The sequence below is a fragment of the Orycteropus afer genome, unplaced genomic scaffold (genome assembly GCF_000298275.1).
Source record: "Orycteropus afer afer isolate SDZICR_OR568_19922 unplaced genomic scaffold, OryAfe1.0 scaffold00105, whole genome shotgun sequence".
NCBI classification, from domain to species: Eukaryota; Metazoa; Chordata; class Mammalia; order Tubulidentata; family Orycteropodidae; genus Orycteropus; species Orycteropus afer.
Window position 1 is genome coordinate 4487641 of NW_006921692.1, and position 14977 is coordinate 4502617.

Consider the following 14977-nt stretch of genomic DNA (forward strand, 5'->3'; position numbering starts at 1 on the left):
TTTAGTAAAGTTTTGTGTAGTTCAATTTTTCAATTTGGGGCTAGTTAAGATTTCTACATGCTTTGTTTTTCTTCTTTTAGATACTTTAAATAATTAGAAGTTGTTAACCAGAAAGTGGATATTCACATTATCCAGAAGTTTGGTAATACTGTGTTGTTATTAAAGAAAGGGTGGGGGCGTTGCAATTTTTAGTTTCTGATTTCAAGGAGGATGATCCCTGGAATAAGAAATAAACCTAAAGTGAGATACCATAAGTTTTACTTAAAACAATAGTAAATACAACCCAAACCCATTGAAATCAAATCATTTCTGACATATAGCAACCCTATAGCACAGAGCAGAACTGTTCCATAAGGTTTTAAAGGCAGACAAAAGCAGAATGTCACAACTTTCTCCTACAAAGTGACTGGTGGGTTTGAAATGCCAACCTGTTGCTTAGCAGTTGAGCACTTATCCACTGCATGCTCAGGACTGCTTTTTGACAAGCTTAAGAGGAAGTTATTATTACCTATGTATCAAAGAGAAAAAAGCTGAGATTTAGAGATACTACCTTTCCCAAATTCACACAGCTAATATGTATGTAGTGGAGCCAGAACTGGGATTTAGTTTTGTAATGAGTGTGAATGCAGGTTTGGTATATTTAATATATTTAAATTATAAATTTATCACATAAATTATGTATATATTTTTATTCAATATTTCAAGTTTATTTTATGTTTAGTGATGTTTGTTTCCAGAGCTATAAACTTAGATCCCCCAATGACCATCTATATCTAATAAGTATAACCCTCTTTATTAAATAGCCATGTTGCTGAAATGTTATTTGTAAACAAATTTTTGATTGATCAAATGAAAATTAAATGTTGTATATTGTGTCACCCTTTAGAGGAAAGCTCCCACATATATTTATCAATGAAGAAAATGCCTTGCTCAATTACAACTTGCCAACCAGTATAATTATAAATCTGTGAGATCCTGGCAGTGTCAAAGTATTTCTGGAGTTACATTCTTCATAACTCTAACAGATAATCAAACTTAGTCATATCATGAAGCTGGAAACTATACTAAAGTCAACATGGTTAGCTTGACTTGCTGACTACTTGGCCCTTTTTTATAACCAGTAGCAAATCTCACACATCTATTATAGGGCCAAACCTCATTCTGACATAGTATCACAATGAGGTTATTTATAAGATAAAATATGTTCACTATTGAACCAACTAATTTAAAACAATTGCTTGTAACACAAGCATGAATAAAGGAAGGATACTCCATATTTATTTAGACTACATCAATTTTCATTCGGAGCCCTGGTGCCATAGTACTTAAAGCACTTGGCGCTAACTGAAAGTCTGGCAGTTCAAACTCACCAGCACTCCACAGAAGAAAGATGTGGCAGTCTACTTCCTTAAAGAGTTACAGCTTTGGAAACCCTATGGACGTAGTTATATTCCATTCTATAGAGTCATTATGAGTAGGAATCAACTCCACAACAGTCGGTTTGTTTTAAGTAAATCTTAAGATATCTTATTTTAGGTTCACTTCTTATACTAGGTACATGCCTCTTGAAGTCAAAGACTAAACATGGTCATTCCCCACCTCTTTTCCTCTCCTTCTTTCTTTCCAACAAATATTTATATAAAGCCTACTTGAGATCAGGCACTGTTGTAGAAAGTTCCACAAAGTCTAGGTATAGTTCAGGAAAAAAAAAATCTAACTCATTCACCTGTTGACTTTCCATCTTCAATTTTTTTTTGTAATTTTATCTCCATGTATGAGTCAAAGAAACAAATCTAGTGTTTGAGATGGCACATGCATGGAATAAATACAATTTCATTTCATTATATATTTGTTAATTTTACTTAAAATGGTCCACGTTGTTGCGGTTAGTCACTGTTGGCTGATTCTGACTCATGGTAACCCCCCATGTGCAGAGTAGAACTGCTTCCTAGTGTTTTGGATATTTTTTCTTCTTTTTTTGCAATTGTTGTAAAAATAGAGATAATAAAACATTTGCCAATTCAACATTTTTCACTTGTACAATTCAAATGCATCAATTTAGTTCTGCTCCATAGGATTTTCAAGGCTTTGACCTTTTGGAAGCAGATCAGCAAGCTGTCTTTCAAGGCACCTCTGGATAGGTTTGAAGCACCAACCTTTCAGCTAGTAGTAGAGTGCTTAACCATTTGTGCCACCCAGGGACTTCAGTTTGGTCCATCAACCCATATACGAAGTCATTGATGTAATGTATTTATATTTCTTTACATTAGGAGCTCTGGTGGCATAGTGCCTAAGGCATTTGACTGCTAACCAGAAGAAGGCTGATGATTCAAACCCACCAGCCACTCCTCGGAAGGAAGATTGGACAATCTACTTCTGTAGTGATACTGCCTTGGAAACACAAGGAGGGGTTGCTGTGAGTCAGATACGACTTGATGGCAGTGACTTTAGTTTTGGTTTTATCTGATATGAGTGCACAAGTAATTTTCATCCTGTTGTTGTTGTTGTTATGTGCCGTCGAGTCGGCCCCGACTCATAGCGACCCCTCCTTGAGTTTCCGAGGCAGTATCACTACGGAAGTAGGATTGCCCAACCTTCCTTCCGAGGAGTGGCTGGTGGGTTTGAACCACCAGCCGTCTAGTTAGCAGGCAAGTGTCTTAGCCACTATGCTACCAGAGCTTTCATCCTAGTTCAAGTAACACTAACTTGTATGCTTTTGCTATGTAATTTTTCCCTGCCATCATTTGCAAAGAATACATAAAACTCTATTTGTGACTATGCAATTATTAACCTTCCTTATTTTTAGATAGTTTGTTATTAATTCTTCTAATATAAAGTGTTCCAAAAATCAGTAGCTTAAAGCACACTTATTTTATTCAATCATGATTATATGGGTAAAGAAATCAGACAGCGCATAGCAGAAACATCTTCTCTCAGCCCCATAATGCATGAGGCTCAGTTTGTATTAGTCAACTGACCAGGGTGTGTCTCAAATTTTTTATTGGGGTTGGGGTCATATTTTTATTTCCTTTGTTCTTCTCCATGAGAACTATCCACAAAGCTACCTGGAGCAACCTCACAACATATGGTTTTAGCAATTTTAGGAATTTTTAAAGGGTACTTAACTTTTTTTTCCAGTCAAATATCAGAAGCTTCCAGATTTTTAGGAGTGCTGGTGGTACAGTGGCCTGCTAACTAAAAGTTTAATGGTTCATACCCATGAGCTACTCTGCAGAAGAAAGATGAGAAAGTCTGTTTCCAAAAGGATTTATAGCCTTGAGTCAGAACAACTCTATGGCAATGTGTCCAGATCTTTGATGCTGGGACTGGAACAGGCCCTGTGCCATTTCAGCCGCATTATATTAGTCAAAGGCAAATTGCAAGAGCAGCCCAGATTCAAGGAAAGGGGAAATAGACTTCACCTCTTGATAGTAGTAAGTGAAATAGTAAGTGGATACAACACACTGCCATTAAGTCCAACACATAGCAGCCCTAAAGGACAGAGTAGAACTGCCTCATATGGTTTTCTGGAAGTAGATTGCCACATCTTTCTCTCACCAAGCGTCTGGTGGGTTCAAGCCACTGACCTTTTGGTTAGCAGCTGAGCACTTAACCACTGTGCCACCCGGGCCCCTAAGTACATATAAGGAGGAGATGAATTGATGGTGGCCATCTTTGTAGACTATTTGACATGTTGCATAATTCATGCCAGCTGTCATCCTTTTCTGTCTTGACTGATTGCATGTTGGCACCTCCCCAACTTTAATCCAAAATTAAATTGACTCATCGAATTTCCCAGAAAATCTAAACATGCAAATATGTGATGATTTTTTGTAGCTCTATGAAAGATTTTCTTGTCGCTGTTGTTAGTTGCTGTCTAGTTGATTTTGACTAATGGAGATTCCATGTGTTCAGATATAAATAAATTATAATATCACTAAGGATAAGGAAACAATTACCTAAATGATTTCTATCTTCTCCACAGAGCAAACTTTTGATTATATGGGAATTCTTATACCAACAGCTAAGATGATGACTCTTTTTTTCCATGTCACTGTACATGAATGGATCAACTTCACATTCCATGCTTGCCAGAATTTACTTGTGGTAACTTCTTTAAATGATTTATTATGAAAAATTACCAGCATATATGAAAGTAGAAAAAATGGTATAAGGAATATTTTTGTGGCAGTCACTCAGCTTTAAGAATTGTCAAACCATAGCTGTTTTCATCACATTTTTTGTTACTCAGCTAGTAGTACCCTTACCCAAACCCTCTAATTGTTTCAAAAGAAATTGAAGATATATCATTTCATTTGTAAATTCTTATGCATTTGTATATAAAAGAAGAAACATGATAGAAATATTATCACCACTAGAAAAGTAGCAGTCAGTTCTTAGTGGCATAAAATAACCAGTCAGTGTTCCAATTTTCTTGAATATTCATAATATTTTAATACTTGTTTATAATTGGTGTGAATTAATATGTCTCTTCAGTCTCTTAATCACTGAGTTTCTTCTACCCTTAACATTTTCCTATTAGTTTATTCACTAAAAATAGTTATGTAGATTATCTCACAGGTTTAATATTGTTGAATGCATCCCTTTTTGTGGAATTTAACTTATTCTTCAGACTTGACTCATAATGACCCTTTCTTGGGTTTCCAATGCAGTATCACTATGGAAGTAGATTGCCCAACCTTCCTTCTGAGGAATGGCTGGTGGGTTTGAACCGCTAGCTTTCTGGTTAGCAGTCAAATACCTTAGGCATTACACCACCAGAACTCCTACATCTCTTTCCTTGTTTCTCTCTTTATATTTTTAGTAAATTAAGATTTAGATAATTTATTTTGTTTTTCAGTGATGTATATCACAGTAAGTTTTATGTGAATGACCTCTCTTTGCCTAGTTTTGTGATGTTAGTTATGACTGATGGTCAAAAGAAAGAAAACAAACCTACTGCTATTGAGTTGATTCCAACTGATAGTGACCCCCATTGGGTTTCCAAGGATGTAATCTCTATAGAAGCAGATTGTCTCATCTCCTCCTACAGAGCACTTGCTGGGTTTAAAGCATCAACTTTCCGGTTAGCAGTCAGATAGATGCTTTACACATTGAGCCACCAGAGCTCCTTCACTAATAATTGTTGTTGTTGTTGTTGTTATGTGCTGTCGAGTAGGACCCGACTCATAGCAACCCCTCCTTTGGTTTCCAAGGCAGTATCACTATGGAATTAGATTGCCCATCCTTCTTTCCTAGGAGTGGCTGGTGGTTTTGAACCACCAGCCTTCTGGTTAGCAGTCAAGTGCATTAGGTACTTAGGCACTATGCTACCATCATCACTAATGATTAGTGCCTACAAATCCATTATATCATTATGGATTTGTAACATGATGATATTCTACTTCTACCATTTCTCCTTTATTAATTAGAACATTTTTATTAACAATTTTCTTGAGATATACTTTACACAACATAAATTTCACCCATTGAAAGTATACAATGTTTTTAATATATTTATGGTGTTGTACAGTCATCACTAAAATCTAATTTTAAAATATTTTTATCACTATTAAGTAAACAAAATTCCTCATTAGCAAAAATACTTTTATAAAAAGAGAAATTTTCCTTTCTTAAATACTTGTTTATTCTGAAGAATATTTTATTCAAAATTTTCAAGAACGTGTTTGATATAGCAATGCTCTTTATATACTAGTTTTCAAAATAATGAAATCAATTTAGAAATCCTATATCAGAGAATTGTTATATACATATTCTTTCAGCTTCATCTGTCTCTTGTTCCCAGACCCTGATTCAGAGGCCAGTTCTGCATCTGCTCCTCTCAGCTCTATGTAGGGATAAACTAAACATCTTGCCTCAGTCATGCTCGATATGTCTTTTGTTTTATTTGCTAGAGCTTTTCTTGCTGTTGAGGCATGTGATACTGAAGCCTGAGATGAGACTAGGGCCTACATGGCTTCCACACATGCACAACTTCAAAGTTAACATTCTATGGGAAAGATATTTAACCAATATTGTTTAGAAGTTGATGGATAAATTCTCTTTGTGCTTCATGGAATATGGTCATTATGTAGTTCATATTTCTTTTCTTATGGTTTTCTGAGATCAACCAACCAGCCTTCTGGTTAGCAGTCAAATGCCTTAGGCAGTATGCCACCAGATGTCCCACTAGTTAACTTAGCAGTGATTAACTCAGTTTTGTATTAGTTACCTCATTCCCTGCCTCATCTCCTCATTTACTTTGACTCCTGCTACCATAGCACATTGTTCAAAAATGTACTTGCACATAACCCTTTGTTTCATTATTTCCTTTCTGAAAAACCTGGCTATGACAGTTTATGACAGGAGTAGCCCTAGAAAGCTAACACTTGCGATGATATTTTGAAGTTGGGTCACTCAAATCTTGTTGATATAGCAACAAAATTTAATCAAAAAAAGATTTTCTAATGGATTCCAAACCATGAAATGCACTGATCTTAACCTATACTCCTCACCAGAACAGTATACAACAGTGGGAAACTATTATCATATTGGGGGTGCCAGCTCTGGAATTTGGCCTCTAGATTCCAAGAGTTTGTATACATACTGAACTAAAGGTGATAATCAAGTAGTGTATCCTTAATAGTACAAAATATCGCCTCAGAACAAAGGATTTGAAGCACTATTTTCATGATTATTCCTGTTGACTCAATTGTGAAATTCATGATTTTCATCTTCAAGGACTATGTTCTGTAAGATTTGAGGTTCTTCCTGATTCTTTTTCTCCAGAGAACCCTAAGATAGCCACCAATACAACATACCAATTCAATCATTTGTTTTATTTTGTTTTGACTTTTTTACTTGATTTAAATTCAACTTTGTTTTATAAATTATGCTGAAATATTTTTATGACTCCAAAGTCTACTATTAAAAAGTAGGTATATCTTGAAGAAGTCTTTGTTTCTGTCTCCTTCACTCCATTTTTGCCCTCCTCAGTAAGGTAATCATTGTGTTGTTGTTTTGTTTTAATATTCTCTTGCATATTTTAATACAAGCATTATATATATGTGTGTGTGTGGGTGCACATACCTGTGTATAGGTATAGATACGTGCTAGAAGCCAAATGCCTTAACCCCTACATCACCAGAATTCCTCAGTACTACCTTAACAGAAATACCACACTGAGTGCTTTTAAATAACAAAAATTAATTTTCTTCCAGTTCTGAAGGCTAAAGTTCAAATGAAGGGTTCATTGGTGTCAGTTCCATCTGTGAGTCTCTCTCTAATTTCTGGTGACTACCTATAATCCTTGGCATTCATTTGTTTGTAGAAAATCCTCACATGATGCCTAGCTTCCTCCTATGTGTCTCTGTGTCTAATCTACTGTTTTAATAACTCAGAAATTGTTAGAGTTTGAACAACACCAATGGAAACAGCAGACAACACACCAGATGACATATTTCATTGGACAAATCTGCTATAAAAGACCTCTTTCAAGTCCTGAAGAGCAAAGATGTCTCCTTGAAGACAAAGGTGAACCTAACCCAAGCCATGGTATTTTCAGTCACCTCATATGCATGTGAGAGATGGACAATAAATAGAGAAGACCAAAGAAGACTTGGTGCTTTTGAGTTGTGGTGTTGGTGAAGAATACTAAAAGTACCATGGACTGCTGAAAGAACTAACAAATCTATTCTGGAAGAAGTGCAACTGGAATGCTCCTTAGAAGTGAGAATGGCCAGATTTTGTCTTACCTACTTTGGTCATGTTATAAGAAGGGACTATTCCCTGGAAAATTATATTGTGCATGCTAAAGTGGAGGGTTAACAAAAAAGGGGAAGGCCCTCAACAAGATGGATTGACACAGTTGCTGCAATTGGCTCAAGTATAGCAAGTTTCAGCAGGTTGAGCAAGTATCAACAGGACCGGGCATTGTTTCGTTCTGTTGTACATAAGGTTGCTATGAGTTGCAGATGACTCAACGGCGCCTAACAACAACACAACAACAATTTGGCATGGCCTCATTAACATAAGAAAAGAAAATCCTACTTCCTGGCAGGACCACATCCACAGTGACAGGGATCAGGACTTCAGTACATACCTTAGTGGACTCATTCCATGAATGATAGATGATAGACAGATGATAGATAGATAGATAGATAGATAGAACAAAAAACAAGGAAATTGAAGATTTTACCAACTTCTGCAGTCTGCAATTGACTTGTTGTTGTTGTTGTTGTTGTTGTTGCTATGTGCTATCAAGCTGGACCCGACTCATAGCGACCCCTCCTTGAGTTTCCGAGGCAGTATCGCTATGGAAGTAGATTGGCCCATCTTCCTTCTGAGGAGTGGCTGGTGGGTTTGAACTGCCAGCCTCCTGGTTAGCAGTCAAGTGCCTTAGGCACTATGCTATCAGAGTTCCTAAATACGCGATTAAGAGATGTTCATTATTACTGGTGATTGAATGCAAAAGTTGGAAACCAAGAAGAATCACCAGCAGTTGGAAAATATGGCATTGGTATAGAAATGATACTAGGGATCACATGATAGAATTGCACAAGACCAATGACTTCTTTATTGCAAATACCTTTTTCCAACAACATAAATGGTGATTACATGTGTGGACCTTGCCAGATGGAATACACAGGAATCAAATCAACTACATCTGTGCAAAGAGGCATAGGAGAAGTAGTAACTTCAGCCAAAACAAGGCCAGGAGCTGGCTGTGGAAAAGACCATCAATTGCTCATATGCAAGTTCAAGATAAAGTTGAAGACAATTGAAACAAGTCCACAAGAGCTGAAATATAATATTGATTATATCCTACCTGAATTTAGAGACCATCAAAATAATGGATTTGACACATTGAACACCAATAACTGAAAACCAGATAAATTGTGGGATGACCTGAAGAACATCATACATGAAGAAAGCAAAAGGTAACTAAAAAGACAGGAAAGTTTATCTATTTCAGTAGGTGGCATGTGATCAAGAACCAATGGTACTGAAGGAAGAAGTCGGAGTTGCACTGAAGGAACTGGTGGGGGAAAAAAAAAAAAAAAACGCTTCAGGAATTGATGGGATACTCATTGAGAGTTTTCAATAAATGGATGCTGCACTGGGGACACTTACTCATCTATCCCAAGAAATTTGGAAAATGACAACTTGGCCATCTGACTGGAAGAGATACGTATTTGTACCCAGTCCAAAGAAAGGTGATCTCACAGAATGTGGAAATTATCTAATCATATCATTAATAGCACATGCAAGTAAAGTCTTGCTGAAGATAATTCAAAAACTGTTGTAGCAGTATAATGACAGAGAACTTCCAGAAACACAAGATGGTTCAGAAGAGGACGTGGAACAAGGCATATCATGTCTGATGTCAGATGTATCTTGGCTGAAAGCAAAGAATACAGTGAGATGTTTACTTGTGTTTTATTGACAATGCAAAAGCATTTGATTATGTGGATCATAACAAATTATGGGTAACATTTAGAAGAATGGGAATTCCAGAATACTTAACTGTGCTCATGAGGAAACTATGTATAGACTTATACATAGGGTATTGTTCAAACAGAAAAAAAGGATACTACTACATGGTTTAAAATCAAGAAAGGAGTGCATCAGAGTTGTATCCTTTCACCATATTTATTCACCCTGTATGCTGAGCAAATAATCTGAGGAGTTGGATTATTTGAAGAAGAACATGTCATCAGGATTGGAGGTAGAATCAACTACCTGCAATATGCAGATGACACAACTTTGCTTGCTGAAAGTGAAGTTGACTTGAAGCAGTTACTGATGAAGATTAAAGACTTCTGTCTGGAGTATGGATTACACTTCAACGTAAAGAAAACAAAAATCTTCACAACTGGACTAATAAGAAACATTACAATAAGTGGGAAAAGATTGAAGTTGTCAAAGATTTCCTATTACTTGGTTCCACAGTCAACACCAATGGAAGAAGCAGTCAAGAGATCAGATGACATATTGCACTGGCACAATCTGCTGCAAAAGAGATCTTTAAAGTGTTGAAGAGCAAAGATATATCTTTGAAGACTAAGGTGTATAAAACCCAAGCCATGATATTTTCAATTGCCTCATATGCGTGTGAAATCTGGACAATGAATAAGAAAGACCCAAGAGTTGATGTTTTTGAGTTGTGATGTTGGGGAAGAATACTGAAAGTACCATGCATGCACTGCCTGAAGAAGTAACATCCATTGTGGTAGAAGTGCAGCCAGAATGCTCCTGGGAAGCTTCATCTCACCTACTTTGGTCATGTTGCCACAAGTGACCATTCTCTGGAGAAGGGTATCATGCTTAGTAGGGTGTAGAATCAGCGAAAAATGGGAAGGCCCTCAAAAAAGATTGACACAGTGGCTGCAACAATGGGCTAAGTTATAGAAAGGATTGTGAGGCTGGCTGGCACAAGATCAGGCAGTGTTTCTTTCTGTTGTACATGGGGTCACCATGAGTCAGTGCTGACTCGATGGCACCTAACAACAACAACAACCCTTTCTTAGATAAATGGTAGAATGGAAGTAGTAATTTTACTGTAAACATTCAGTGATTCTTAAACACAAACTTCTTTTCTTTTCACTTAAATAGATTGGCTCACACAATTTTATCTTTGGGTCATGCTCATCAAGTAGCAAACCATATTCTAAGTAAGAAGTCCAAAAGACAGTTTTAGAGGCCATGTTCTTATGGCTTACTGTAGCTCCTATTTTTAGTTTTAAATGTTAAATATCCTATTTTATGAAGGGAAAAACTTTGAGGCCAAGTTGAGCTCATTATTGGGTAGACCAAACTAAAATGACCCACATACGAGATCAACAGGTCTTTTTATACTGGAATCAGGTAAAGTTTGCTCCATGGTTTGCTTCAGTACCCACTATTTCCACAAGTATTTCTGTTAATGGCTTTGAAAATATGGTATTACAAAATTTTAAATCCTATGCAGAGATGATAAAGTACACTAGACAATATATTTTAAGCTACTCTTATATATAAAATATTGTATAAAATACAATGTAGAGGAAACACAAAGAATGAAATAATAGTTCTTGTCTGCAAAGAATAGACAATCAGTTGAGGAAATAATATGCCCAAACACCATAAGACCACCTACAATTATATAAGTTTATTTGAAACTTTATATCATATAAACAAATATAAAAAGCTTCCATCTTTTTTTTTCCTGATTTTTTCAGTTGATTGTTTTCATGTGAAGGTTCCCATTTTTTAAGGATTTGTAGGAGCTCTGGTGGCATAGTGCCTAAGGCATTTGATGGCTAACCAGAAGGCTGGTGGTTCAAACCCACCAGCCACTCCTCCGAAGGAAGGTTGGGCAGTCTACTTCCATGGTGATACTGCCTCAGAAACCCAAGGAGGGGTCTCTATGAATTGGATCCGAATCGATGGCAGTGGGTTTTTAGGGTGGGTATTGGAAGGAAGATGGGGCAATCTACTTCCATAGTGATACTGCCTCAGAAATCCAAGGAGGGGTCGCTATGAGTCGGGTCCGACTCGACGGCATATAACAACAACAATTGTGAATATTAGTTTTTCAGGGAAGTTCTCTTTAACACATCATGTAAATGAAAAGATATTTTAATAGAAAACACTATAGTTAGATTGAAATTAAACAAAAACACACAAAGAAAACAATAATTTTGTTTTACTTTACTCTTTTTATGTCTTAATTGCAAGGGATATTAAGAAAACCAGAAAGAATAAGTGTATAGGGGAAGATTAAAAGTGAAGATTGTTGTCCAGAAGTGTACAGGGATTAAAATACAGAGCAGAAAGGGCAGAGATTAATTTGTAGTCAGAGATCTGAGTTGCACAGATAAGATCAACTGCAAAGATAGACCAGAGATAGTGGTATGGGGAAGTGATATGTAAGTATGATCCACTCACCAGAGTCTATTCTTGATCCAGTTAAATAAAAGAGAAATGCATTTTTGATTTTTAATTGGATGAAACTGATTAGAAAAAGGCAAAACTGGGAAAAGTACATCAAATCACTGTGGAAGTTGTACAGAGATTGGAAAAAGGCAGACATGATAAAACACATAGCATCACTGAGAAAGTTGAGAAACCTCAATCACAGTTCTATTTTTCTTTGTTGTTGTTTTTTGCCATTGAGTCAGACCTGACTCATAGCGACCCCTTCTTGGGGTTCTGAGGCAGTATCACTGTGGAAGTAGATTGCCCCATCTTCCTTCCAAGGAGTGCCTGGTGGGTTTGAACCACCAGCCTTCTGGTTAGCAGTCAAGTGCCTTTTTTTTTGCTGAATGAAAATTGCCTCTTTTTTTTTTTTTTCCCCCAATCAGGACAAAATATGGGAACAAAAAAAAAAATCATATATAATTTGGTATAATTCAACTGATAATGACATTTTACTAAAATTTGTAAATCAGATATTTCTACAACCACTGCCAACATTTCGTAGATTTTCTTCCAGGACATTATATGACTGTCTTTACATACATATGTGTGTATGTTTCATTGGAATTTTATGATGTATAGAGTTTTTATTCTAATTGTTGCCTTGCTTTGGTTCTGGCTAACATAATCATTTCCAAGGCTATATAACATAGTATTTAACAGCATGGTTTTAATGGTATTGTAGTATTTCAAAGCTCTACCTAAAAAGTTGGAGATTTGAGTCAACTCAGTGACATCATAGAAGAAAGGCCTGGGAATCGATTTGGGCAAGATGACAGCCATTGAAAGCCTATGGAGCACTATTCTACTCTGACACACATGGCATCACCATGAGTCAGAATTGATTCTATGACAATGTTTTTTCTTAGTATTCTATAAAGGCTGCCTTTGTTTATTTTTTTCCACCATTTTAGATAGTTGTCTATACTTACCTTGCATGCATTTTTGTTTGTTTTTCTCTATGTCTCATAATTTTCTGAAGAAAAAAATCTCAGGAGTGGAATTACAAAGTCATAGAGATAATAATTATGAGCACTTTTTCTCCCTTACTTCCTTCATTTTTTCTTTATTCCTTCATTTTTAATTAAGAAAAGAGATTTTTTTGGATGAGCATTGGTCCCTCACAGAATAAAAGTAAGAAACTAACCTCCAGACCTGATCATCAAGAGAAGTCTCTAGGACCTTCTTCAGCAGAAACAAATGGAAGGTTCTTATGGATTGGGCATTGAGCACCTCAGTTCCAACTATTTTCTCTCACTGCATGGTGCCATGTAAGATTTGTATTTAAGAGAAAAAGGAATATATCTGGTCTAGATTGGGTCATGTTCCCATCCCTATGGTGATGATGGATGAATGAGAATGTACTCAGTTTATAACAATTACTAGAACTTTATACCAGAGGAAGAGGGAAGTTCTCCCAAGTAAATGATGCTGATCAGACAAAAAAAAAAAAAAAGCTGATAGCAATTATATTCAACAACTGATAGGTATTATAATAAAATTTTTGGCTTCCCCACACATCATCTTCATCCCTCTTCTTCTCCTGCATAAAATTAATGTAACATAATCAACAACTTCACACCTTAATGCTCTCTCCAATGACAGATGACCAAAATTTGTATTCTACTGCTATGCACATGTCACCAAGCTCCTCTCCCTGAGTCCATCATCGATGACATCCATTTATCTTCTAGTTTTGTTTCAATATTTTGTGGAATCTCTTCAATCAATTCATTAAATGAAGGTTCTAAAATACCAACTAAGAACTATAAATGGCAAGGGAAAAAGAAAGAGGAAGGGAACTTTTTATTTTTTTCCCCATTTTAGATGTTACTATCAACACCATTGATACAAAATTGCAAATAACTTTCTAGAAAAATTGATCCAGTTTACATCAGGTATGTGCAAGAGTAAATGTTAATTTTATCTTTGGCAACAGTGAGTATTAAAAAATAGCAGATAAAATTAACATATTATTTTAATCTAAGATATTGAATACCAATATGACTGGGAATTTTTCATATGCTTAACAACTATTTATAAAGCCTCGTTGATATATGAACGTAATGTCATTTGCCTAATCTTTCTGCTGAGATGTTCTAAAGATATCTTCACCATAAACCAAGCACCATCTTAGAATACTAACCTGATTATCACTCAGAATTAAACACATACACACACACAAGCACACACACACAATGTTTGTAGATCGTTAGTAGTTCTTGCAATATCACATGTCATATCTATATTTTCATATGTCATTGTAGTTAGCTATTTCATAAGATTACTACAGATTCTTATTATCTGATTGAGTGTAAGAGGAATAGAAATAGGTTTTTTAAATAAAGGTAAAAGTAAATTTAAAATGAAGAATGGCTAAAAAGTATATTAAATTCAAAGGCACATTAATAAAATCAGAATTTCTTGGTGTCTGAGCTTCATCTTAGAAGTACATGAAGTACATTAGTAAATGAATCAGAGTATTATGTACTATTTTATAATCTTGTTTCTGAGTGACCTAAATAGAGCAGTTCCCAAGTGGCCTGAGAGAGGCAGCTTCCAAAGGTTGGTAATGTTACAGCCAAGGAACCATTTGAGCTGTGGGAGAGTTACATCAATAGGGCTTAAAAGCCTTGTCTTGAGTGTATATTTAGGATGGGAGGGGATGAAGAACTGTAAATCTGACCTTAGTCTCATATGGGAGCAGATCATGAATCAACGTGATACTCTTCTGGAGGTGACATTCCTTTTAATGTGTCTCCAGGATGTCATTTCATAAAAACCTCAAGTCACATGATGACATTTAACATTGAACTCTTTTCTTTGCTTTTAGTGAAGCAATAGCTAACAAGATACGATAGGAGAATAATTGCAAGAATGTTAGTTAGCACTCTTGCAGTTTCCAACAGAGTGTACTGAATTTACCAAAGAGCAAGATTTCACCTTTGACCATAAGCTAATTGAAAGTTTCCTTTTGGCTGTAAAATACCTGAAAGTATATATATATATATATATATAT